The sequence below is a fragment of the Pseudorasbora parva genome, chromosome 2 (genome assembly GCF_024679245.1).
Source record: "Pseudorasbora parva isolate DD20220531a chromosome 2, ASM2467924v1, whole genome shotgun sequence".
In the NCBI taxonomy this organism is placed as follows: Eukaryota; Metazoa; Chordata; class Actinopteri; order Cypriniformes; family Gobionidae; genus Pseudorasbora; species Pseudorasbora parva.
The window spans coordinates 6,230,799-6,257,720 of NC_090173.1; the positions used below are offsets into that span (position 1 = coordinate 6,230,799).

At 39.9% G+C, this 26,922-nt stretch overlaps 2 long non-coding RNA genes across 2 annotated transcripts; both read right to left on the minus strand.

Moving 5' to 3' along the window:
• Positions 1–23,233: 23,233 nt before the first annotated feature.
• LOC137091220 (uncharacterized) lies at positions 23,234–24,694 on the minus strand. The gene is made up of 2 exons (XR_010908054.1): positions 24,612–24,694; positions 23,234–23,604 (listed from the first exon to the last, which is right to left on the minus strand). It is a non-coding gene; the product is annotated as an uncharacterized lncRNA (long non-coding RNA).
• Positions 24,695–24,766: 72 nt separating this feature from the next.
• Positions 24,767–26,212, minus strand: LOC137091175 (uncharacterized). Its single transcript, XR_010908037.1, has 4 exons — positions 26,074–26,212; positions 25,600–25,702; positions 25,028–25,131; positions 24,767–24,905 (listed from the first exon to the last, which is right to left on the minus strand). It is a non-coding gene; the product is annotated as an uncharacterized lncRNA (long non-coding RNA).
• Positions 26,213–26,922: the final 710 nt, after the last annotated feature.

Here is a 26,922-nt window from a genome sequence, read left to right on the forward strand (position 1 = left end):
AAAAACACTTATTTTCTTGATTATCATAGTGAAATATTTTCTATAAAGTGCAAATATCTTGCAGTTAACAATTAATTAACAGCAGCACACACATGAGTTAATGTAATTATCATTGCCACCACAGCCACTACACAATCACTGCCTGATGAATAAAGCAACATGCAGCTTAACATTAGTGTTCATTGGCCCATCCTGGACTGAAGCACAGAATACTCAACAAAACAATAGCCTCACAAAACTCAGACAAAATAAAACAGAACAAAGTTCAGCATCTGTACTTATTACAAACCAGTCTGACTGTATTACCTTCATACAAAATTTCTTAATGAGAAGGTGCTGATGTTTTATTGAAAATAAAGTTTGAAGTCAACCTGGAGGTGACTTGATACTTGGTATCTGTGTGATTCTAAATGACAATGCTCAAAAAACTTTCTGCATAGTGAATTGTAAAATCAGAACAATTTACAATATGTGAATATTGAAAAATATTTCGGAATTGGGTAACTTGAACCATGCAGTGTAAATGGGGCTTTAGTTTCATTCACTCTGTCAAGGGGATTATATTTAGTGAACAATAGGGGATAGTGAATGAGGGTATAGGGATTTGGATCACAGCCTCTAAGTGTCGACTGAGCACAGCTTAACTCACAGTATATTCCTGTCAGCTACATTCTCGAAAACAACAAATATTACCCAGAATGCACCGTTTTCTACGGTATATTACTGTTTCATGAAAAATGGTCTGTTACTGTCAGAATTTGGCCGTATTTTTACTGCAAGGTCTTACAGTGTTGTAGAAATGAAGTATATCATAAGCACAGTCTCATTTGTTGAATATTGCTGCTTAGGTTTGAAACCCGTCACAAGATGTCCAATAAGAGACCTGGAAAAGATAGTTGAAATATGGGAGTAACCCATTTATTATGATTAGTGATGCTTAAACAGTTGGGTAACACTTTACGTTAAGGGAACATGAATTATCATGAATTCATGCATTAATGAATCATGAATCTCATCTCATGAATCTTCAGGAACTAACAGGAATTCGAAGTCTTTCATTCATGACTTCATGGATGAACAACACCTTAATTAAAACATTAACTACGGTGAGTACATCATCATACATTATGGTTTATTACACATGATTTTAATATTTTCAGTGTTCATAAAAAACATTGGTCTACTTTCGAAACCAGAATTTATGTATGTTTGAAGGATTTTATGTAATTTGTGTATATTTTACCTACTATGATGTACCATGATTCACCATGGCAACTAGAGCACAATTACACACTCACCGCTCACAGAGTCACTGATTCACCATGGCAACTAGAGCGCAATTACACACTCACCGATCACAGAGTCACTGATTCACCATGGCAACTAGAGCACAATTACACACTCACCGCTCACAGAGTCACTGATTCACCATGGCAACTAGAGCGCAATTACACACTCACCGATCACAGAGTCACTGATTCACCATAGCAACTAGAGCACAATTACACACTCACCGCTCACAGAGTCACTGATTCACCATGGCAACTAGAGCACAATTACACACTCACAGAGTCACTGATTCACCATGGCAACTAGAGCAAAATTACACACTCACCGATCACAGAGTCACTGATTCACCATGGCAACTAGAGCACAATTACAAACTCACCGCTCACAGAGTCACTGATTCACCATGGCAACTAGAGCGCAATTACACACTCACCGATCACAGAGTCACTGATTCACCATGGCAACTAGAGCACAATTACACACTCACCGCTCACAGAGTCACTGATTCACCATGGCAACTAGAGCGCAATTACACACTCACCGCTCACAGAGTCACTGATTCACCATGGCAACTAGAGCACAATTACACACTCACCGCTCACAGAGTCACTGATTCACCATGGCAACTAGAGCACAATTACACACTCACAGAGTCACTGATTCACCATGGCAACTAGAGCAAAATTACACACTCACCGATCACAGAGTCACTGATTCACCATGGCAACTAGAGCACAATTACAAACTCACCGCTCACAGAGTCACTGATTCACCATGGCAACTAGAGCGCAATTACACACTCACCGATCACAGAGTCACTGATTCACCATGGCAACTAGAGCACAATTACACACTCACCGCTCACAGAGTCACTGATTCACCATGGCAACTAGAGCGCAATTACACACTCACCGATCACAGAGTCACTGATTCACCATGGCAACTAGAGCACAATTACACACTCACCGATCACAGAGTCACTGATTCACCATGGCAACTAGAGCGCAATTACACACTCACCGATCACAGAGTCACTGATTCACCATGGCAACTAGAGCACAATTACACACTCACAGAGTCACTGATTCACCATGGCAACTAGAGCACAATTACACACTCACAGAGTCACTGAGTAACCATGGCAACTAGAGCACAATTACACACTCACAGAGTCACTGCTTCACCATGGCAACTAGAGCACAATTACACACTCACCGATCACAGAGTCACTGATTCACCATGGCAACTAGAGCACAATTACAAACTCACCGCTCACAGAGTCACTGATTCACCATGGCAACTAGAGCGCAATTACACACTCACCGATCACAGAGTCACTGATTCACCATGGCAACTAGAGCACAATTACACACTCACCGCTCACAGAGTCACTGATTCACCATGGCAACTAGAGCACACTCACCGCTCACAGAATCACTGATTCACCATGGCAACTAGAGCGCAATTACACACTCACCGATCACAGAGTCACTGATTCACCATGGCAACAAGAGCACAATTACACACTCACCGCTCACAGAGTCACTGATTCACCATGGCAACTAGAGCACAATTACACACTCACAGAGTCACTGATTCACCATGGCAACTAGAGCACAATTACACACTCACCGATCACAGAGTCACTGATTCACCATGGCAACTAGAGCACAATTACACACTCACCGATCACAGAGTCACTGATTCACCATGGCAACTAGAGCACAATTACACACTCACCGCTCACAGAGTCACTGATTCACCATGGCAACTAGAGCGCAATTACACACTCACCGATCACAGAGTCACTGATTCACCATGGCAACTAGAGCACAATTACACACTCACCGCTCACAGAGTCACTGATTCACCATGGCAACTAGAGCACACTCACCGCTCACAGAGTCACTGATTCACCATGGCAACTAGAGCGCAATTACACACTCACCGATCACAGAGTCACTGATTCACCATGGCAACAAGAGCACAATTACACACTCACCGCTCACAGAGTCACTGATTCACCATGGCAACTAGAGCGCAATTACACACTCACAGAGTCACTGATTCACCATGGCAACTAGAGCACAATTACACACTCACCGATCACAGAGTCACTGATTCACCATGGCAACTAGAGCACAATTACACACTCACCGATCACAGAGTCACTGATTCACCATGGCAACTAGAGCACAATTACACACTCACAGAGTCACTGATTCACCATGGCAACTAGAGCACAATTACACACTCACAGAGTCACTGATTAACCATGGCAACTAGAGCACAATTACACACTCGTCGATCACAGTCACTGATTCACCATGGCAACTAGAGCACAATTACACACTCACCGATCACAGAGTCACTGATTCACCATGGCAACAAGAGCACAATTACACACTCACCGATCACAGAGTCACTGCTTCACCATGGCAACTAGAGCACAAGTACACACTCACCGCTCCACTGAAACATCACAATTACAATCCAATTAGTTCATTCACATCTCCAAATACGCAGTTTTACTCTGATTATGAAACAGTTACATTTTTAATTGAAATGGACTGCAGATTTGAGTGAAATTGTTTAAAGTAACTCCATCATCCTGCATGACGTACCAGTGAGGCAAATTCAGAGGAGACACCAATTGACACGGTCTCAGCAGATCAGGGTTTCCGTTGTCCGGTAATTACCGGACATTGGCCGGGAAAAAAATTAAATGTCCGACAAAATGAAATCTTTTCGGTCAAATTGTCAGATTAAAACTGCCTCTTATCGATACCGTAAGCCTGCGACGTGATGCCCTCGCTGTCATGACAGCGCTCCGTGCTGGAGGATTGCAATTCTCCACAGCCTGCGAAGCAGAGTAGGCCTATGTGAGCGGAGCGGAGTGAGGAGTGGAGCGGCGAGATTTTGAATGGAGTGAGGAGCGATTTTTTTAAAAGTCGGAGCATTGTGGTTTTTACTCGCTCCGAGAGCGCTCCACTACCACGAAAACAATTTATGACAACGGGCCGGCACAGCACTACATTTTTCGCCAGAACTAGAGCGTAGATTGGCTCAAACAAATAAAGCCCAACACTACCCGAGCCCATGCACCCGAGAGACCAGCCCTGCCCGTGTAAGCATCGAGAAAGAGCCTGTAATGACTAATTAGCGGAGCGGAGTCGGTGTGATCAGCTCAATAATCTGCAGGCGCGCTCATGAACCCGCCGGTAAAATGATGTTCGTTCAAATCCAGCTCAGACATGACATAAATCTGTAACTTACTATACTTGTTGTAGTCATTAAACAATGTTTTTTTTCTTCATATTTATGTTTAAATATTATAATATTATTTTGAGATTTCATCTGATTATGATAGGCTATAAGTGCAAAGATGCAAGTGGGTCAGAAATGATTTTGGTGGTTATATTTAGTTTAATATTAAGTTTTGTTTTGTAAAAAGCCTTTCTTTCGTTTTGTACAAATTGTCTCTTAATTTTAATAAAGGTTTCTTCGGGTAATTTCATGTATTTAATAAATAAGAAATAAATAAGTAGACTAGGTCGCGGAAGCCATCGCTTTCATTGCTCATGAACTGAAGCGCGTCTCAAATAAACTGAAACTCGGCTTGCCTCACAGACATGAGGAATATGTAGCCTAATATGTGTAGAAACGAAAAGATTTAAATAAGCATAGTGCAGTGTTCAGAACTCACACAGTAAACAACCAGCTTGATACAGATGATCACGGCGATGGGCATGAGCGGGATGTTAAAGTTTAAGGGATTGTTTTTTTTTTTTTTTTACCTTCTACTGAATATGATCGGGTGCAAGCACATTTTAAACAGGTAGCACTTATTCACACACGTAATTTTGTGAATAAGTAATTTTGTCGTTTTCTCTAATGATTTCAAAAACATATTGTAGTGCTTACCTGCTTACAGTTATCAGTATACTGTTATATTCTATTATATGATTTTGTCATTTCACACGGTGGCCAATTTAAATGTTACCAACTAAATGAGACATACTGAGTTTATAATTAAATTTATTAATTGCGTTTAATTATTGCATCTAAACACAATAGTGTTGTGCCAAGATTTTTCACGTGAATAAAGGCAAATAGATTTGCACACTTTGCTTAATCACTGGTCTAGTCTGTTAAACTTGTCAGAAGTTCTCGTTTCTAATCTGCCCTCGTAACCTATTTTTTCTCTCATCAAAACCGAATACCATCAGTGGTTGTACATCAAGAGCAGGAACAGTTTTTGTGCTTTTTGTTTCGCGATCTGACCGGAACAAACAGAAAGTCTCTGCAACGGCGTTAAGCGTTAGATTAAAGCGCTCGTCTGTGTGAAGGCTGCATGAGCCGCGAGAGAAATCGGCAGCACTGATAACAGCGGCAACGAGCGCCAGATCGCCTCTTATTTAACAAACGAATGAAATGATACTCTTCTCGTTAACCAGAGATGTTTTGTTTGTATTAGTTAGGTTAATCCGTGAAGCAAGATGTTTTAAAAAAGTGGTAGGGACATGTCCCACCTGTCCCACCCGCAAATTACGCCTATGAGTTAAAAAAAAATTGGTTGATTGACGCCAATCGGACGTTCATGTTTTTTTTCCGTCTATTTGAAAGTTAGGCTAATAAACATGTTGCATATACGGCCTGATTATGTCATTTTTTTAAAGTTACATAAACTGCTTTCAGGAGTTTTTGACCGGCATATCATCAAAATGTCCGGAAAACGAAACCTCTGCCGGTCACTTTGACCGGCACCATTTTTTTCTAGCGGAAACTCTGCAGCAGATGCTCCAGGATGCATTGGTCATGTCCCGGCGCAGGTCCACCATCCAATCCGGACACAGCCCAGATCCGGGATAAACCTCGGGATAAACAGAGAGACTAACATTAGCGTAGATGCCACTCTTTTTATGATGTAACGAGTACATCAGGTGTTATGGGAAGTGTTCCCGGTTCCGGCTGACCTAGTTAATGCAGCCTAACAATCAGTCAATTGAATTGAATAATGAAAGTTAAAGATGTTCTATGTGTATGCCATAGTAAAGAGATGTGTTTTTAGTCTAGATTTAAACTGACAGAGTGTGTCTTCCCGAACAATGCTAGGAAGACGATTCCAGAGTTTAGGAGCTAAATAGGAAAATGATCGACCGCCTGCAGTTGATTTAGATATTCTAGGTATGATCAACTGGCCAGAGTTTTGAGACCGCAATAGACGTGATGGAGTATAATGTGTTAAAAGCTCGCTCAAGTACTGGGGAGCTAAACCATGTAGTGCTTTGTAAGTAATAAGCAAGATTTTAAAATGTATGCGATGTTTAATAGGGAGCCAGTGCAGTGTTGACAGAACTGGACTAATATGAGCATACTTCATGGTTCTTGTAAGAACTTGAGCTGCTGCGTTTTGGACCAGTTGGAGTTTGTTTATTAAGCGAGCAGGGCAACCACCCAGTAGAGCATTACAATAATCTAGCCTTGAGCTCATGAACGCATGTACTAACTGTTCAGCATTTTGCATTGAAAGCATGTGCCGTAATTTAGATATATTTTTAAGATGATAGAATGCGGTTTTACAGATGCTAGAAACGTGGCTTTCAAATAAAAGATTGGTATCAAAGAGCACACCCAGGTTCCTCACTGACGACGAGGGCTTGACAGAGCAGTCATCAAGTGTTAGACAGTATTCTCGGTTACTACTTGTGGAGCTTTTCTGTCCAATAATTAAAAATTCCGTTTTATCTGAGTTAAGTTGCAGGAAATTACTATTCATCCAATTTTTTATATCAGCTGTGCATTCCGTTAATCTTGTGAATTGGTAGGTTTCGTCAGGGCGTGAGGAAATATAGAGCTGAGTATCGTCAGCATAACAATGAAAACTAACGCCATGCTTCCTAATGATATCTCCCAATGGTAGCATATACAGGGTGAAGAGCAGCGGTCCTAACACTGAGCCTTGCGGTACCCCATACTGAACTTGTGATCGGTGTGGTTTAAATCGTACTTATCTGACCGTTATCATTTTGTAGCAGTAAATGAAGAGATGTCAATGCAGTTCCACTAATGCCAACATAATTTTCGATACTATTCAGAAGAATATTGTGATCGATAGTATCGAATGCAGCGCTAAGATCGAGTAACACTAATAGAGAGATACAACCACGATCAGATGATAAGAGTAAATCATTTGTAACTCTAATTAGAGCAGTCTCGGTACTATGATACGGTCTAAATCCTGACTGGAAATCCTCACATATACCATTTCTTTCTAAAAAAGGAACATAATTGTGAAGACACGGCCTTTTCTAGTATTTTTGATAGGAACGGTAGATTCGAGATTGGCCTGTAATTGACTAATTCTTTAGGATCAAGTTGCGGTTTTTTTAATAAGTGGTTTAATTATAGCCAACTTAAAAGTTTTCAGTACATATTGTTATGCCCCAGTATGGGTCATATTGTGTGGGTTTGGTTGTCCTTTGTTTCTTTTCTCGTAGGTTGGAGTTAGCGTGAGTAGCATCCTGATCACTGATGGTCTACACCTGTGCTAGAGCCGATGCCGGCAATTATAAGCAGCTCCCTTCAGTGGTCATGGTGCGTGGGGCAGAAGGTTGGGAGTGAGACTTCCGGGGTTGAGTCATTTCCTGGAGTAGAGCAGCAGAAACTGTTAGTGGACGGCGAGAGGATACAAGTTTTTTTGACCCTTTTTTCTCCCCTCTATCTGGAATACGAAGTGCGATCTTGTTGGCTGGTGAGTCGATTGGGGAGTGGTGTGGGAGTGCATCGGCCGACGGCCTGTATAGGTCCGGTAGCGGTGCTCTCTCACAGCTTCTAGTCGGTCATTAAGCTAATAATTTTGCTGGGATGGCAGGGAGGCAAGAAGATGATATGGAGTATAGTGGAATAGAGGGGAATGGCAGTGATGAGAGGAGGGAAAGTGATTGGGAGGAGGTAGGGAGAGTGCACAGGGATAAGAAGGCAGTTAGTCGTAAAAGAAAGAAAAAAGGAGATGCTTGCTCAAATGGGACGGAAAGTGAGAAAAGAGAAGATGAAAGGAAGGATCCCAAAAGCATGCTATTTAATGTAGTGGTGCGATTTGAGGGAGAAGGTGGAGTTAAGAGAATTGATCCGATTAAGTTAACCAAAATAATAAAGGAACAGGTAGGAGAAGTAAAATATGCAAGGATTTTGGGAGATGGAAATTTACTGATAGGATGTAGTAATGAAAGGCAGATGGAAAAAGCAAAGAAGATGAGTTGCATTGGAAAAGTTAAGGTAGTAAAAGTAGCAAGAGTGGGGGGAAAAAGAACAGGTGGTAGTAAGGGAGTGGTATATGGAATTCCACGTACAGTAAGTATGAAAGAGATGGTGGAGAACTTGAAAAGGCAGAATAGGTCAGTTAAAAATGCAGTAAGAATGACAAGAGGAATTGAAAAAATAGAAACGGAGTCTGTGTTGGTTGAGTTTGAAACAAAGGATGTGCCAAAAGAGCTGTATTATGGATTTATGGTATACAACATAAGGGAATATGTACCTAAACCAATGAGATGCTATAACTGCCAGGAGCTTGGGCACATAGCTAAGGTATGTAAAGGAAAGAGAAGGTGTGCTAGGTGCAGTGGTGATCATGAGTATGGAAAGTGTGGTGAGGAAGTAAGGCCAAAGTGTTGTAATTGTGGAGGGAGTCATAGTGTGGCATTTTGGGGATGTGAAGTGATGAGATAGGAAGTTAAAATACAACAGATAAAAACAAAAGAAAAACTTTCGTATGTTGAGGCTGTTAAGAGAACTGAGCAGGAAAAAGAGCAGAGCAGAGGACATGTAAGGGAGGTAAGGGAGTGCCAACAAGAAAAGAAGGAACAATGGGAGGAGGAAAGAAAGAAAATAGTGATATTCATAGCAGGGGTGATAAATGCTACAGCTGAAATCAGGTCTAAAACTGAAAGCATTCAGATTATTGTTAAAGCAGCAATACATCATATGGGTATGACAGGATTGAAATGGGAAGAAGTAAGGGATGAACTCAGTGTACAGTCGAGTCAAGAGTCAACATGTGTAGGTTAATAGTAGTAATGCTAATTCTTCAATGGAATGCAAGAAGCTTGATGGCAAATGGACAGGATTTTAAACAATTTGTTAAAAGTAGAAGAGTAAAGCCAGATATTATCTGCGTCCAGGAATCATGGTTAAAGCCTAATTTGTATTTTATCATATATGGATATGAATCAGTTAGACAAGATAGGAAAAATAGTAGTGGAGGAGGATGTGTTACGTTTATAAGACAGGGGATACCGCACAGGGTGTTAGGTACAGGGAATGGACAAGAATATGTTGTAATAGAAGCATGGGGTGAAGGAAAAAAGATTGTAGTCATAAATTATTACAATCCGTGTTGGAAATTAGAGATAAGCAAGCTTGAGGAAATAGAGGGGCAAAATAGAAGTAATATTGTGTGGTGTGGGGATTTTAATGCACATAATACATTGTGGGGTAGTGAGAAGATTGATGCTAATTGACGCTGGTTTCCAGTAGTGTGGCAGCTATATGTAATTGGAGTGTATATAAAGATGGAACAGTAGGAAGTGATCATTATCTAGTATTATGTAAAGTCAATATTTCTATATCTAAAAGTGCAGAAGAAAGATGGATATTTGAGAAGGCTGATTGGGAAAAATTTCAGAAAGAAAGTGATAAATGTATGAATCAGGTTGAGTATAAAGAGGATATAGAAACAATTGAAAATAAAATAAAGCAAGGTATAATAACAGCAGCAATAGAGTCCATTCCAAAAAGTAAAGGTAATGTTAAAAGGAAAACAGTACCTTGGTGGGATGAAGAATGTAAAGAAGCAGTCAGAAATAGGAATAAAGCATTTAAAATAATGAAAAGGACTCATAATTTTACACACATGATTCAATATAAGCATGATCAGGCAATAGTAAGGAAAACAGTAAGACAGTCAAAAAGAACATATTGGAGGAATTACTGTAGCTCAATTGGGAATACAACTCAGATTGGAGAGGTGTGGACAATGATTAAAAAGATGGGTGGAGACAGGAGAGAATAGAGTTACCCAGTTTTGAGTACTGGAAATGAAATTGCAGTAACGAATAAGGAAAAGGTTGAAATGTTAGTAAATACATTTGTCAAAGTGCACAGCTCTAATAATTTATCTGAAGAAGGGAAGAAAGGCAGAGGAAAAACTAAATCTGAAAATATAGAGGCACTAAGGAAGATGAGAAATGTTGAGGATGAACTAAATGAAATATTTAATATGGGAGAGTTAAATAGAGCAATGGACAAAACTGGGAAGACTGCCCCAGGAAAAGATGACATTTGCTATAGCATGCTGAAACAGTTAAGCGAAGAGGGAAAGAAGAAGTTGTTGATGCTATACAATAAAGTGTGGGAGGAAGGGAAACTACCAAAGAATTGGAAGGAAGCAATTATTGTCCCTATAAGAAAACCAGGGAAAGATTCTAGTAAACCAACAAGTTATAGACCTATTGCCTTAACATCCCATGTATGTAAGTTAATGGAAAGAATGATAAATGAGAGACTAATGTACATTGTAGAAAAAAGAGGTATGGTGGCTGAATGTCAGAGTGGATTTAGAAGAGGGAGGAATACAATGGATGCAGTATTAAGCTTGGAAGATGACATAAGGAAAGCACAAGTAAATAAAGAGATGGTAGTGGCAGTATTCTTTGATGTAGAAAAAGCATATGATATGCTATGGAGAGAGGGATTATTGATTAAATTGCATAATATGGGAATTGGTGGGAAACTATTTAACTGGGTAAAGGATTTCCTTGAAGGGAGGAAAATTCAGGTCAAGATAGGGGCAGACTTATCAAGTGAATATATAATAGAGAACGGAACACCTCAGGGAAGTGTAGTAAGTCCCACTTTGTTTTCGATAATGATAAATGATATATATGGAAATATACCAGTAGGGATGGGAAGATCACTGTTTGCGGATGATGGGGCAATCTGGAAAAAAGGAAGAAATGTAGAACATATAGTTAAAAAAGTACAAGAAGGGATCCAGCAGGTTGAGAAGTGGGGAATAAAGTGGGGTTTTAAATTTTCTATAGAGAAAACTAAAGTGATGTTTTTTACAGGGAAGAAAATCAAGGACAATATCCATTTAAAACTATATGGAAGTAATTTGGAGAAAGTTAAAACATTTCGCTTTTTAGGAGTACACTTTGATGCAAGGTTAACATGGGCAGAGCATGTCAGGAATGTGGAGGACAAGTGTAAGAAAGTAATAAATATAATGAGATGTTTAACAGGACTAGAATGGGGAGCAGATTATAAATCGCTGAAGTATATATATTTAAGTTTAATAAGATCAAGGATGGATTATGGAAGTGTGGCATATGGATCAGCAGCCAAATCTGTACTAATGAGGCTTGATGTAATGCAGGCGAAAGCACTGAGATTATGTTTAGGAGCTGTAAAAACATCACCAGTATGTGCTCTTCAAGTTGAAGCAGGAGAAATGCCATTGAACATACGACGTAAACAGTTGCTTGTAAATTATTGGATAAATATAAAAGGACATGGAAATAGTCATCCTATCAAAAGAATACTGCAAGATAACTGGGAAAGGGAGAGAGCACAAAAGTTAAGTTTTGGGTGGATAGGAGATGCGGCAGCTAAAGACTTGGGAGTGTATGAAAAGGAGATTTGTTCAACTGTAACATGGCCTGATATCCCGGTTTGGAATCTAGAAATCATGGAAGTTGATTTTAAGTTACTGCAAGTCAAAACAGCTAGCAATAGTATAGATTTGGCAGCTGAATTTTATAGATATACAGGAAATAAATATAAAGATCACATACAGATCTATACAGATGGATCAAAGGATCCAGAAACAGGGAAAACTGGATCTGCAGTTTACATTTTTAATCAAAGAAGTGAGATTTGCAGACGAACTACCAATGATCTGAGTGTATATACAGTGGAATTATACGCTATTATGATGGCATTAGAATGGATTGAGGAAAACAAAATAAGTAAAGCATTAATTGGAAGTGACTCTTTATCAGCATTGTACAGTCTCAGGATAGGCAAGTCAAATAGTCATCAGGACTTACTGTATACAATATTGACAATATACACAAGAATAAGGGAAAAAAGTAGTAAGATTCAACTGATTTGGATTCCAGCGCATATCGGCATTGTGGGTAATGAGAGAGTGGACAAGTTAGCCAAACAAGCTGTTAAAAAAGAGAGTATTGAAACAAATATTAAGTTGTCAAAATCAGAAGGGAAGAGTATTATATGGAAAGAAATTATTAGAAATATTAGAGAATGGCAAAGTCAGTGGAACAGGGACAATTAAAGGGAGACATTTGTATAATATTCAAAATAAATTTGGGGATGTGAAGAATAGGGGAGGAAATAGAAGAGAAGAAATAGTTATGACCAGATTAAGGATAGGTCACAGTAATTTGAATAGCACTCTACATATTATAAGGAAGCATCCAACGGGTTGTTGTGGGTATTGTCAGGTTGCAGAAACTACAGAGCATGTGCTGATGAGTTGCAAACAGTATGATGAACAAAGAAAAGAAATGATTGAAGAATTAGGAAAAGAGACAGGAATGAAGGAAATACTGGAAAGTGGGGCGAATGAACAAAGAAGAGGAAGTTTTTTCAATTTTTTAAGAACGACAGGTCTGATGAAAAGAATATGATGTAATGGATATTACAGGAAAGTGAAACCGGAAGATGGCAGTAGTGCAACACTAATGGATGCAAGCTGCCGTTAAACCCTAAAGAAGATGAAGAAGAAGGTCATGGTGCGCGCTCTCTCCCCTCGTGCCAGTTTGGTCGTCGGCGGCTTCATTATGATTCTGTTGTCGTTTGGTCCTGTCTGTTATTTTATTACTCTTACTTTAATAAATGTTATTTCTTTGTGCATTTAGCAACGTGTCATCTCCTTCTTTGTCACGGCTTGTGAGCCAGCCGTGACAAATGGGGGCTCGTCCGCTTGTCAGCTCGTTCACTCATCCGCTTGTCTGCTCGTTCTTTAAATTTTGATAATTCCTGCTTTTGTTGATATGATTTGGGAACGTTCTTGTTGCATTTGGTTATTTTGTAATGAACTTGGCACGTTCATTAACTGAATGGAAAACCGGATGAATGTTGTTTGATTAACGCTATTGTTTGGGATGTTATTCGTTGTTTGGAAGGAAATGGGCGTTGCGTTTATTTGTTTGGACATGTGTTGCTAGATAGTGAGCTGTTCTATGCTGTTTTTAGAAGGTAAGTGGTTTTACAAATCTTTTCGTGGTGAGAATTGTGTTAATGTTCCCTTGTTAGGTATAGCTGCTTGGTCCCTTTTGGAACAAGTTGTTTGGAAGGAAATGGGCGTTGCGTTTATTTGTTTGGACATGTGTTGCTAGATAGTGAGCTGTTCTATGCTGTTTTTAGAAGGTAAGTGGTTTTACAAATCTTTTCGTGGTGAGAATTGTGTTAATGTTCCCTTGTTAGGTATAGCTGCTTGGTCCCTTTTGGAACAAGTGGGTATTGTAATTTTGTTATTTTTGTGTGGTGACCGTGAGTAGAGCAGTTGTCTCGGGAGCCTAGCCGTGGTATAGGTGAGTCGCCAGCGTTCTGGTTGCTCTTCTTGTACCAGCGGTATTTGATGCTTAAAATACCCCTCGCCAGTAACCACACGAAGATTAGGGGTGAGTTAGTTAGTTGTTTTTTCTATAGTTAGGGAAAGGGGAACCTTTTTCTTTCTCCCATGTGAGGTTTGTGAATCACATTATCTATTAATTGTAACATATTTTGGGAAGTATGACTAATCTCGTAAAAGATTTTATTAGTTCTCCTTCTGAAGCGTTACTTGATTCCTTTACAAAATATCAGTTATTTGAAATTGCGGCTCATTATGAAATCGCACTTGTAGATAAGAGATTAAAGGAGGTTACTATTAGAGAGACAATTAAAACAAGTTTGATAGAACAAGCTATATTAGTTGAAATGTCTGATACAGCTACTGCTAGTCAGACTAAACCAAATGTTGGCTCTTTCACTTTTGAACAGCAAGAGAGGTTGTTGCTGTTACAGCTTGAAAATTAGCGTGTAAAATTAGAAATAGAGCGCGAAAAAGCTAGAACTGACCAGACAAATATAGAGCTGCAGAAATACCGCTTGGACTTGATAAGAGAAGGCGATTTAGGGGATTTTTTTCAGGGTGCTTCTAAAATATTTGACACTGCGGGAAACTTGCGTTTAATGCCTAAATTTAACGAACGAGATCCGGATATATTTATCTTGTTCGAACGGGTTGCAGAAGCGAGAAGTTGGCCCAGTAAGGAACGTACACTGCTTTTACAGTGCTTTCTTACTGGCAGGGCTCAGGAAGTTTACTCTGCTCTTCCACTTGCAGACTGTAGCGATTACGACACAGTTAAAGCAGCTGTTTTAAAGGCGTACGAGTTAGTACCAGAAGCGTACCGACAAAAATTTAGAACATTATCCAGAAGTGTTAATGTTGCTCATGTTGAGTTTGCTAGAGAGCTCAGTACTGCATTTAATCGTTGGTGTATGGCATCTGAGGTAACCACATTTGAAGAGTTGACTGACTTAATTGTGCTAGAACACTTTAAAAATTCTGTACCTGCTCGTATTGCGACCTATATAAATGAGCAGAAGGCTGACACAGGTGCTAAAGCCGCTGAATTAGCTGGTGATTATGTTTTAACGCACAAGAGTTTTGAGTTTCAGAAAAGGAATGAATTTTTTGAAGATAAAGATCGTATGTCCAGAAAGTCATCTCTGATCTGTAACTACTGCCATGGTAGGGGGCACTGGAAAAGCGAGTACCCTGTGCTTAAAGCTAAAAGTAAAGGTGGAAAACCTCCTCGCGTTAAACCAGCTGCTCTTGTGGCGCCTCTAAGTCCTGTTAATTCATCATGTGAAGGATTTCCAAAAGCGGATAACCATTTAAAAAATGATTATGCACCTTTTAACCTTTATCACCTATGGTCATGTGTCGCTAGTTGGTACAGAGACAAAAGTTCCAGTGACAATATTAAGAGATACAGGAGCTTCGGAATCGTTTATATTGCGGGATGTGTTGTCATTTTCATCTTTGAGTGACACTGGTACTAGTGTTCTGGTTAGAGGAATTGGGTTGGATGTATTGTCTGTTCCTTTACACAGAGTAACATTGTCATCTGAGCTTGTGAGTGGTGAAATTGTGATTGGAGTACGTCCGTCATTGCCCGTGGATAGGGTGGATATAATCATGGGGAATAATTAGGCAGGGGGTATAGTGTGGCCTGATACTTTTTCACCTCCTGTGGTTTTATCTTTTCCCATTCCAGGTCCTGACGAGAGTCACAAGAACTATCCTGAAGTGTTTACTGCATGCGCTGTAACACGTTCCATGACCTCTGCTCAGTCAAGGGTAACCTCTGATTCTGCTGTAGTCAAACCATTTTCTTTGCCTGATGACTTTTCTGTTTCCTCTTCAGAATTGATCCTGGAGCAAAACCTTGATTCTTCTCTCCATCAATTGTTTGAGAGTGTGATGTCTCCTGATGAGATAAGGAATGTTGCTCATGGTTATTATTTGCAGAACGGAATGTTGGTGCGGAAATGGACTCCTCATGGTAGAGATTTTGCTGGAGATCCTGTCATGCAGGTGGTAGTTCCAGAGAAGTATCGTTCATTGGTACTGCAGATTTCCCATGATAAACTGGCAGGTCATTTAGGGGTAAAAAAGACCTATCATAGAATCCTTGGTCATTTTTTTTGGCCAAAATTGAAGAAGGATGTGTCACAGTATATCAAGACATGTCATACTTGTCAACTAACAGGCAAACCAAATCAAAAGATCAAACCTGCCCCATTGTGTCCTATTCCTGCTGTCAGTCTGCCATTTGAGCACCTGATTATTGATTGTGTAGGCCCGTTACCTAGATCGAAGTCGGGTAGCATTTATTTGCTTACAGTAATGTGTGCCTCTACTCGTTACCCTGCAGCATATCCTCTCCGTACGATCACTGCAAAATCAGTGGTGAAAGCCTTAACTCAGTTAATTTCCATTTTTGGCATTCCGAAGATTGTGCAAAGTGATCAAGGTTCTAATTTCACTTCTCATCTAGTTTCTCAGGTCTTGAAATTGTTGCACAATAAGGCTAGTGCGTATCATGCCCAAAGCCAGGGGGCTTTGGAGCGTTTCCATCAGACGTTGAAGTCTTTGCTGCGTTCATATTGTACAGAGATGGAGGGTGATTGGGAACAAGGATTGCCGTGGTTGATGTTATCAGCACGTGAGGTATGTCAGGAAAGTACTGGGTTTAATCCCAACGATTTGGTGTTCGGACACACCGTTCGGGGACCGTTGGCTGTATTTCGAGACCAGTGGATTGAGAGTGCACCACCTAAAAATTTGATTAGTTATGTGAATGATTTTAAGCGTAGACTGTATGAAGCAGGTAAGGTAGCAAAAGAACAATTGCATTCTTCGCAAAAGCGTATGAAGATCTTTTTGATCGACGAACAGAGGAACGCAAATTCATGCCTGGTGATCAGGTTTTGGCTCTGTTACCAGTGGAAGGCTCGCCTTTTCAAGCTCAGTTTACAGGGCCGTATTTAATAGAGAAACAGGTTACTGACTTAAATTATTTGATTGCCACTCCAGAGAGAAGGAAGTCCAACCAGTTGTGTCATGTTAATTTGTTAAAGCCCTATTATTGCCGTTCTGATAGGATGTTAGACGATGAGGTAAAACCTGCATTAGTAACTGAAAGAATTCCGCCTATTCTTATGGGGGAGGGAATAGATGAAGGAGTTTCTTGTCCAGAGAATACAGTACTGTTAGGTCGTCTAAAGAATTCAGAGACTCTAAAAAAGTTGCATAAAATGTTGGCTCATTTGCCTGATGATAAATGTGATTTGATTGACATCATTAATCATCATGTCTCCTTATTTAGTGACGTACCTTCGCGCACACATTGGTTGGAGCACGATATTGATGTCGGGGATTCTGAGCCCATTCGCCAGAATTTTTATCGGGTATCTCCAAATAAACTCTTACATCTTAATGCAGAAGTTCAGTATATGCTCGCTCATGATATTGCACGGCCTTCATTTTCTAGTTGGTCATCTCCCTGCTTGCTTGTAAATAAATCGGACGGAACCTATCGGTTTTGCACTGACTATCGTAAAATAAATAGAGTAACAAAATCAGACTCATTTCCACTGCCTCGTATTGATGAGGCAGGAGAAGCGTGTCGGTCAGAGAAGGAGCTCGAATCGCAAGTAAGTCTATCCGAAATACTCTGTATTTGCTGTATTGCTTGGTGTATTAATTACTAGAAGGAAGATACATTTCGTTTCTGCACTTATTCTTTTTATTCATAACTTTGTTCCGGGAGCTATTCACAAATTGCACTTTAACCAGGGCAGTTTGAAGCGCGCTGTACGCAATTGGCAGCCGTTATCAAATAATAATTGTTGGCTTTTAGCACAGGTAGTGAGTGATAGTTTGGTTTCGATTTAGGTCGTTGGCAGACCGTTGCGTTGATTAATCTTTGGGATAATTATAAAAGCGCCCACACCTGTTCTTACTCAAGTAGTGATCAGTGTGTATTTAATAAGCGTGTCAGCGCTGTTGCGGCAGCGTCAGCGGGAGCGTTCAGCCCTCGTGTTCAGCCGCCTCGCGTAGAACGAACACCGAGAACGCACTTAAGTATTTATTTATTTCTCTATCTTCTTTCTCCTTCTCTTTTCTCACAATGTGCTTTCAATACATACCCACTATTTCTACCCCTCGCTCCACTATCAGACGCAGACGGCAGCGCAACACTGCTAATCTGCGTCCTATTCCTTCCTCTACTAATATTCCTCCCTCGTTTTCTCTGGGTCTATGGAATTGTCAGTCAGCTGTAAACAAAGCTGACTTCATTCCAGCCTTTGCCACTCATTCCGATCTGAATATCTTGGCCTTGACTGAGACCTGGATCCGTCCAGAAGACTCAGCAACTCCTGCTGCTCTCTCTAACAATTTCTCTTTCTCACACACCCCTCGCCACACTGGCAGAGGTGGAGGCACAGGTTTCCTTATCACAAACAATTGGAAATACTCAACCCACACCTCTCTCTGTAATAGGGCTTGGGCGCCGCGTTGCATTCTGGGACGTCGCGGCCATGTTGTTGGCCTCGCGAATGTAAACATACAGCAAGTCGAATGAGGAGAAGCAGAGTTGGGAGAAAGAAAAAACATGTTAAAATCCTGAAAGGGATGTGGAATTTACCGGGATACGTTAAATAAGGAAGGCAGGGACCGCTATAGAGACAAAATCGGAACTATTAAAGTTTTGGATCCACATGAATTTCCAAAGAAAGAGCGGAGCACTGACGACGAAAACTTTATTTTGTTGGTCCCCAACAGACATTCTACTGACTATAAGTAACTTTGCAACTACAATTCAACTTATTCTACTAACCCGAACCCCAACACGTATAACCATAACCCACCAGTCTACTAACAGTACAGTTAATTCTCTAATTAGTGTTAGTTGACATGCTGTTGAAAACGTACATAGTTAGTAGAATGTTTAAAGTGGACTATCGAAATAAAGTCTAACCGAAACGTATATATTATTATTTTTATTATATAAGAAATTGCTCTGCCTCCGTTTTTATTTGTTATTGCAATGTTATTGTTTACTACATTTATAAGTTGCACTTCCTCCATTTTCTGTGTCTTTTGTTGTTATTTTATAGGTACCTATTTATTTGCTTATATAGTATTGAAATAATTTTTTTTTTAAGTGTATTTATTATTGTTATATAAAGTGCACTCCGTTATATAAAGTGCAACAACTTGCACTCCGTTTTCTGTGTTCATTTTTTATTTGTAACCTTTTACCTTGAAGCATTCCACATTTCTGTGTTCTCAGGTTGCACTACTTGCAAATAAACACTACAAAAACATCTGATTGTGTGACAATTCTTGCTTTTTGCACATCGTACTGTTATTACTTCTTGTCCGTGGTTGCGCCTCCAAGCATGAAACCTGCGTTCTCTTTCTCCCTTCCACCTCTCCTCCGTTGTGTCATCCTCTCTTCCTTCACCCACACAATTCTCCTCTATGGATGTCAACACTGCAACAGACACTTTATGTTCCACTTTAACCTCTTGTCTAGATAATATCTGCCCTCTGTCTTCTAGGCCAGCTCGCGCTACTCCCTCTAACCCTTGGTTATCTGATGTTCTTTGTGAACACCGGACCAAACTCAGGGCAGCAGAGAGAAAATGGCGCAAATCAAACGACCCATCTGACCTGAGTAAGTACCAATCTATGCTCATTTCCTTCTCACAGGACGTCCATACAGCTAAATCCTCATATTTTCACAACAAAATCAACAGCACCTCAGACTCACGCACACTTTTCAAAACTTTCACCTCTCTCCTCTGTCCCCCTCCACCACCTCCCACCACCTCTCTTTCTGCAGACGATCTTGCCATTTTTTTCACAAAAAAAACCACACTCATCAGCAGTCAGTTCACACCTCCACACACACACACACTTTTGAATCAGCCACATCCACAGCCAAACATCTTCTCTCCTCCTTCTCTACACTCACTGAGGACGAAGTATCTAAGCTTCTCCTCTCCAGCCATCCCACTACCTGCCCTCTAGATCCCATCCCCTCACATCTCCTACAAGCCATCTCCCCTACACTCTTACCAGCACTCACACACATCATCAACACATCTCTCTCCACCGGCATCTTCCCCACCACATTCAAGCAGGCTCGAGTAACCCCACTGCTTAAAAAACCCACATTAGACACATCACTTGTAGAGAACTACAGACCTGTTTCTCTCCTACCATTCATAGCGAAAACACTTGAAAGAGTTGTTTTCAACCAGGTCTCATCTTTCCTCTTACAGTCTAATCAACTGGACGTAAACCAGTCAGGCTTCAAAAAGGGCCACTCAACTGAGACGGCTTTATTGTCAGTTACTGAAGCCCTGCGGATGGCTAAAACTGCATCCAAATCAGCAGTCCTCATCCTCCTTGATCTGTCTGCTGCCTTTGACACTGTGAATCATCAGATTCTTCTGTCCACCCTCTCATCACTGGGCATCACAGGGACTCCACTCCACTGGTTTGAGTCCTATCTCACAGGTAGGTCTTTTAAGGTTTCCTGGAGAGGAGAGGTATTCAAAACACATGAACTGACCACGGGGGTTCCTCAGGGCTCAGTGCTTGGACCTCTCCTCTTCTCCATTTACACTACATCATTGGGACCCATCATTCAGGCACATGGCCTCTCATATCATTGCTATGCTGATGACACACAGCTCTACCTCTCATTTCAACCAGATGATCCCACAGTAGCTGCACGAATCTCAAGCTGTCTGTCGGACATCTCGGCATGGATGAAAAAACATCACCTGCAGCTCAATCTAGCAAAGACTGAGCTGCTTGTTTTCCCTGCTAACCCCACCATACAATATGATTTTACCATCCAGCTAGGTTCATCTTTGATTACTCCTTCAGGGTCGGTCAGAAATCTTGGAGTAATCTTTGATGACCAGCTGTCCTTCAAAGACCACATCTCGAAGACGGCTCGGTCATGCAGGTTTGCATTTCACAACATCAGGAAAATCAGACCGTTCCTTACGGAGCATGCAACACAGCTTCTTGTCCAAGCCCTGGTCATTTCTAGACTTGACTATTGCAATGCGCTTCTGGCTGGAATTCCATCTTGTGCAATCAAACCGCTGCAAATGATCCAGAACGCTGCAGCACGTCTTGTATTCAATGAGCCCAAAAGGGCTCATGTCACACCTCTATTCATCTCTCTGCATTGGCTACCACTCGCTGCCCGGATCAAATTCAAAGCTCTGACTCTTGCTTATGGATCTTCCACAAGCGCAGCACCCGCATACTTCGACTCACTCCTACGAGTCTACACACCCACCAGAAGCCTTCGCTCAACTAATGAGCGAAGGCTTGTGGTACCATCACAGAGAGGCATGAAATCCCTCTCTAGAACTTTTTCTTTCATTGTTCCTGGTTGGTGGAACGATCTTCCGTCCTCCATACGCACAACAGAATCACTCGCCTCATTCAAAAGACAGGTAAAAACTTATCTCTTCCATGAGCACTTAATCTTACATTAAAAAAAAAAAAAAAAAAAAACTATTTCCCCCTCTATTTCTCCTTTCTTCTTTCCTTTTCTGGTCTTTGCTACTCTGAGCAGTGTACAAATCTTAGTATTTAGGGCACTTTTTGTGTTTCGTTGCCTCTTCTTGACGGATCGCTTCCTGTTCTCCTGAGTTGTAAGTTGCTTTGGATAAAAGCGTCTGCTAAATGCATAAATGTAAATGATGATTGTGTTGATCGGGTTGGGTCGGCGAAATTTGTAAGCAAGTTCGATCTGCTTAAAGGCTATTGGCAAGTTCCACTGACCAAAAGAGCTCAAGAGATTTCCACTTTTATTACATCCGAGGGGTAATTCTCTTATAACGTGATGATTTTTGGCCTCAGAAATGCACCTGCAACCTTTCAGCGACATATGAATAGGGTTGTTTCTGGGCTGGAGGGAGTGGCCGTCTATTTAGATGATGTAGTAGTTTACAGTGATTCATGGGAGCAGCACTTGAAGCATATTGCAGACCTGTTTTCTCATTTTGAAGAGGCTGGCTTGACCGTAAATTTGGCTAAATGCGAGTTTGCCAAAGCCACTGTGACTTACTTAGGTAAGGTAGTATGACAAGGATGCGTGCGACCCGTTCGGGCCAAGGTTGAGGCCATTGATCAGTTTCTGTCTCCTACCACTAAGAAAGAATTAATGCATTTCTTGGGGTTAGTGGGTTACTATCGGGGATTTTGCAGGAATTTCTCTACCGTGGTAGCCCCACTAACTGATTTGTTGAAAGCAAAAGTAGCTTTTGTTTGGACTTCTGCCTGTCAGGGGGCTTTTGAGGCAGCTAAATCACTGCTCTCTTCCACTCCTGTGCTGGCAGCACCTCGTTTTGATTCTTTCCAATTGTGTGTAGATGCTAGCAATTTAGGTGCTGGAGCAGTATTGTTACAGCCTGATGAGGAAGGAATTCACCGTCCAGTTAGCTACTTCTCAAAAAAGTTTAATTCATATCAGTTGAATTATTCTGTGGTTGAAAAGGAGGCATTAGCTTTGATTTGGGCTTTCACCATTTCGAAGTGTATGTGGATCTGTGTCAGACCCATTGGTTGTGTATACTGACCACAACCCGCTCGTTTATTTACATTCTTTGCGGTGTCCAAACCAACGACTGACTCGTTGGTGTCTCTTTCTGCAGTCATATGCACTTGACATCCGGCACATTAAGGGGACTGACAATGTGGTAGCTGACGCATTGTCTAGAGCACCTTATTCCTTTTAACTGAATTACTGCACAGTAAATTTGAAATCCGGAAATCAACACCAATAGAGTTAATTTCAACACTTTAAAAGTGTATATATGGTGTTAACAATGGGAACCACCCGCAAAGTGTTAATTCAACACTTTAAAAAGTGTTGCCTCTCACAACACCCAACTCGGTGTTACTATAAACTCTAATAGAGTAAAATATTAACACCAATGCAGATAACAACAACACTCTTACAGAGTTAAGTGCAGCTTTGTAGAAAACACTGGCAGAGTTAAAATTCTACACTGTTCTGGTGTTGACCTAACACTTCAGAAAAATGGAAATCAATCTACTCAACTAATATATATATATATATATATATATATATATATATATATATATATATATATATATATATATATATATATATATATATATATATATATATATACACACATACATGCATACATACACACACACACACACACACACACACACACAAAAAAAAACACACACACTGTTCATTGTAAAGTAAAAAATAAAGAATGCAAAAAGTTGTTTTAAACTAGTTCTTTATTTACGAGCAAGTCCATTTACATCACAGAAGGTTAACTTTTAAAATAAATGATGAAGGCATAATATATGCATTTCTTTCATAAGCTATTAAAGCTGCTTATAAGTGTGTAATACTTCAAGTCCTGCATGTCAGTGAATATATGTCCTGTGACAGTGAAGTTGGTTCAGTACCTTCAACTTTGCAACAGAACAGCAGTACTTGAGTCAACACAACATTCAGCAGATGAAAAAACAGTCGCAGGATATCTGTGGATCAGGTGTGCCTAGTTGCTAACAGTGCAGTTCAGTTGTGGTTTCATATGCAGAGCAGGAAAAGCTGTGTAGATCCAACTCTCTGGAATCCTGGTTCCCTAAACAACACAATACCAGACCAATTACAATTAATACTAGTTGTATTTTATAAATACAGTAAGTTTATGGTGCAAAAAGTTCAATCATCTTGGACTTTGGTGACTCAACCAATAAACTATTTTGGTTAGAATTGACTGATTTCCAAGTACATTAAAGGCTTACTTCATCCAAGTTACTTCTGTTATTAAATTACTCACCCTCATGTTGTTCTTAACCCGTAAGACTTTTTTTCATCTTTTTTTCCATATTTTTAATAATATCTAAGAAATTTCTGTCCTTTCATTTACAGCCTATTCAGCCTCCACTTCCAAAGCCTAGAAAGGTACAAAGGAAATCATAAGTGATCTATGTGACTCCATGGGTTTAACCTCATTTTTATGAAACAAGTGCTTTATTTGCTCAAAAAATCTCAACTCCATTTATAATATATATATATATATATATATATATATATATATATATATATATATATATATATATATATATATATATATATATATATATATATATATTTATTTTTTTTTTTTTGCAAACACGCCATTTGCATAGTTTAATGAAAATGTATGTTAAACCACTGGAGTTGCATGGAGTACTTTAATGATGTACCTTTATATATTTCTGTGGCTTGAAAGTGGTAGTTGCATGGACTGTCTATGATTCAAAATGCGCCGAGGCTTAATGAAGCGGTGTTTTGAAATCTGCCATGCCGTTATTTAGTTTTTTTTACGCACAAAAACTATTCTCGTCACCTCAGAAAATTATTGTAGAGCCACTGTAGTGAGATGGGCTCTGTAACGACATCTTTAGTGCCTTTATGAGTCTTTAGAGAGGAAACGATATAGGTGTCAATGAAGGCCTTTTTGAGCCGTCGGATTTCAACACTAATATCTTCATCTGTGTCTGAAGATGAATGGAGGTCTTAAGGGTGTCCAACGACATAAGGGTGAGTAAATGATGACAGAATTTTCATTTTTGGGTGAACTAACCCTTAAGAAATCTCACTTACTTGTCATCTGCTGGAATGATTTTTGTTCCCTTCTTCCTGACTTTGTGATGTTGGGGGCAGGTGATTTCCGAATCTGTTGAGTCTAAAATCAAAAAGAAAATATATACCTGTCAAATCATGAAAACAATTAGTTTGACTCAATTCTATTAGCCAAATACCAACAAATGTGATGTTTGTGGCCATGATTCTCTCATGTTATATGTTAAATCGTACCATCTCCAGACAGGTTCTAGTCTGTACAGCCTTCAAACACCAAGCCAGGTACCCTTTACTTGCTGCATCATAGAAATTCTCCTAAAAACACAAACAGCAAAAACAATACATTTAAACATGAAGGCATATCCAAACGTTAACCAAAAGTTAGTGATAATAAGCCTACATTTTGCATAAATATTTAGTCTGAAAGAATGAATTACCCATTCTAAAAGTATTGGTCCTCCAATAATAGTGACACTTTCAAGGGTATTGGTCTGCAGTTTGTGGAGTTGTTCTTCTGTTTTTCAGTCATATGGTAGGTGTGCTGGCAACGAGCAAAATATAGTTTGAGGATGAAGAAATACTTTAAACAGTCTTAAAGTATACACGTTTCATTAGTTTTAAACACAGACTCTAGTGCATCTATCCATTATAAAAGTGCATCTATCCATTATAAAAGTGCATCTATCCATCATAAAAGTGCATCCATCATCATAAAAGTGCATCTATCCATCATAAAAGTGCATCTATCATCATAAGTGCAGGCATCCATTATAAAAGTGCATCTATCATCATAAAAGTGCATCACCATAGACATTGACATTGATCTTTTTCTTTCTCACACTGTTGATCTCTAGTGTATAAGATCCAGCATCCATGGAGGGATGCATGCACTTTTTGCCTTAGTTGTCCTTTATTGTAAATAAATATTATTGATCAATATCTGTGCTTAAAGATATTTACCAATAATCTGCCAAGAAAAGCACTACAGTTTTCTATACCTTAAACATACCTTTTTGCTGCAGAACAGAAAGCATGGTCATCTGTCAGCCTTGGTTTCAGTCCAGGGGGGTGGTCAAAAATCAATGTTGATGCAGCTGATGAACATGATGCTTCTTAAGACAGAGACAGGTCAAAAGCAAATTAGGTCAACATTTTTAGAAGTTCATAAAACAATCCTGCCTAAAACTTTGTCACTTGATTTCGCAAAAAAATAGCTTTCCTTTGTTAGTAATATGAGTCTTTGAATCTGGAATTCTACCCAATAAAAATCATACACAAAGATTAAGTAGTGCAATAAGATTACAGTTCGGTGAATGAACTATAACGGGGAAGAGAAAGCATGTTAGAAACCCCCGTTTGATGCTGCTTCACCAGTGAGGCCACTGCCTTTTAAGCAGCAGTAGCTACTGAATGTGTTTTTCCAAGACATAAATACATAATTATACAGTAATTATACAGATTATTATATGTGTAGAACACTTACTTTAGGTGTTTTCTCTGTTAAAAGCACACTCCGTGTTTCAACTGCGTCACAAGCCTAGTCTGTAAGAAAGGTTTAGGCGCGTTTTAAAAGCGTTAGATATCGTTAAACGACGTCATTAAAAAAACACGTTGCAAATTAGGCTAAACACTTACTTTCGTCGTTTCCCTCATAACGTGCAAGCAGCGTGCACCTGCCTCCTCGTCGTCAGTTCCATGTCACCACTCACGAGTCAAAGAAAATGCCGCTTGTGAGAAAGGTTGTTTCGTTTAAGCGTGCAGAGCATTTAAATATCGCGTTAAATAAACATTTTATAAAATACATATTGTAAATGACCTAAAACACTTACTTACGGCGTTTCCCTGTGAAAAAGCACCCGCCTGGTCTGCTCCGTCCGAATCACATCAACGAAAATGCCTCTATGAAAGCTGTTTAACCGTGCACAGCACATAACTAGTTATAAAACAATATAATGCTATAAAATGGATACGTAAATGAGATGGAACGATAGGATGAAACACGCAATATCAGCGTTTCCCCTCCTTGATGTTACGCATCGCGAGGCAAAGAAAATGGCGTCTGTGAGAAAAAGTTTGAGCTTGTTCCGCTGCCGAAATGTCCCGGATGTCACTATACTCTCTGTCAGTGTTATTGATATTTAACTCTGAATATGTTCACCAGCCAGAGAGTGCGGTTTACACTAGCAGTGTTAATTCAACACCAGAAAATTAACTCTTTACTCTAAGAGTCCTTAACACCAAGATTTTGACACTGGAGATTTTGCTGTGTGTCTTGTTTTGCTCTACGTATCTTTCTTAATTTGCTTCTACAGGGCCCGTAGTTGCTGAGGAT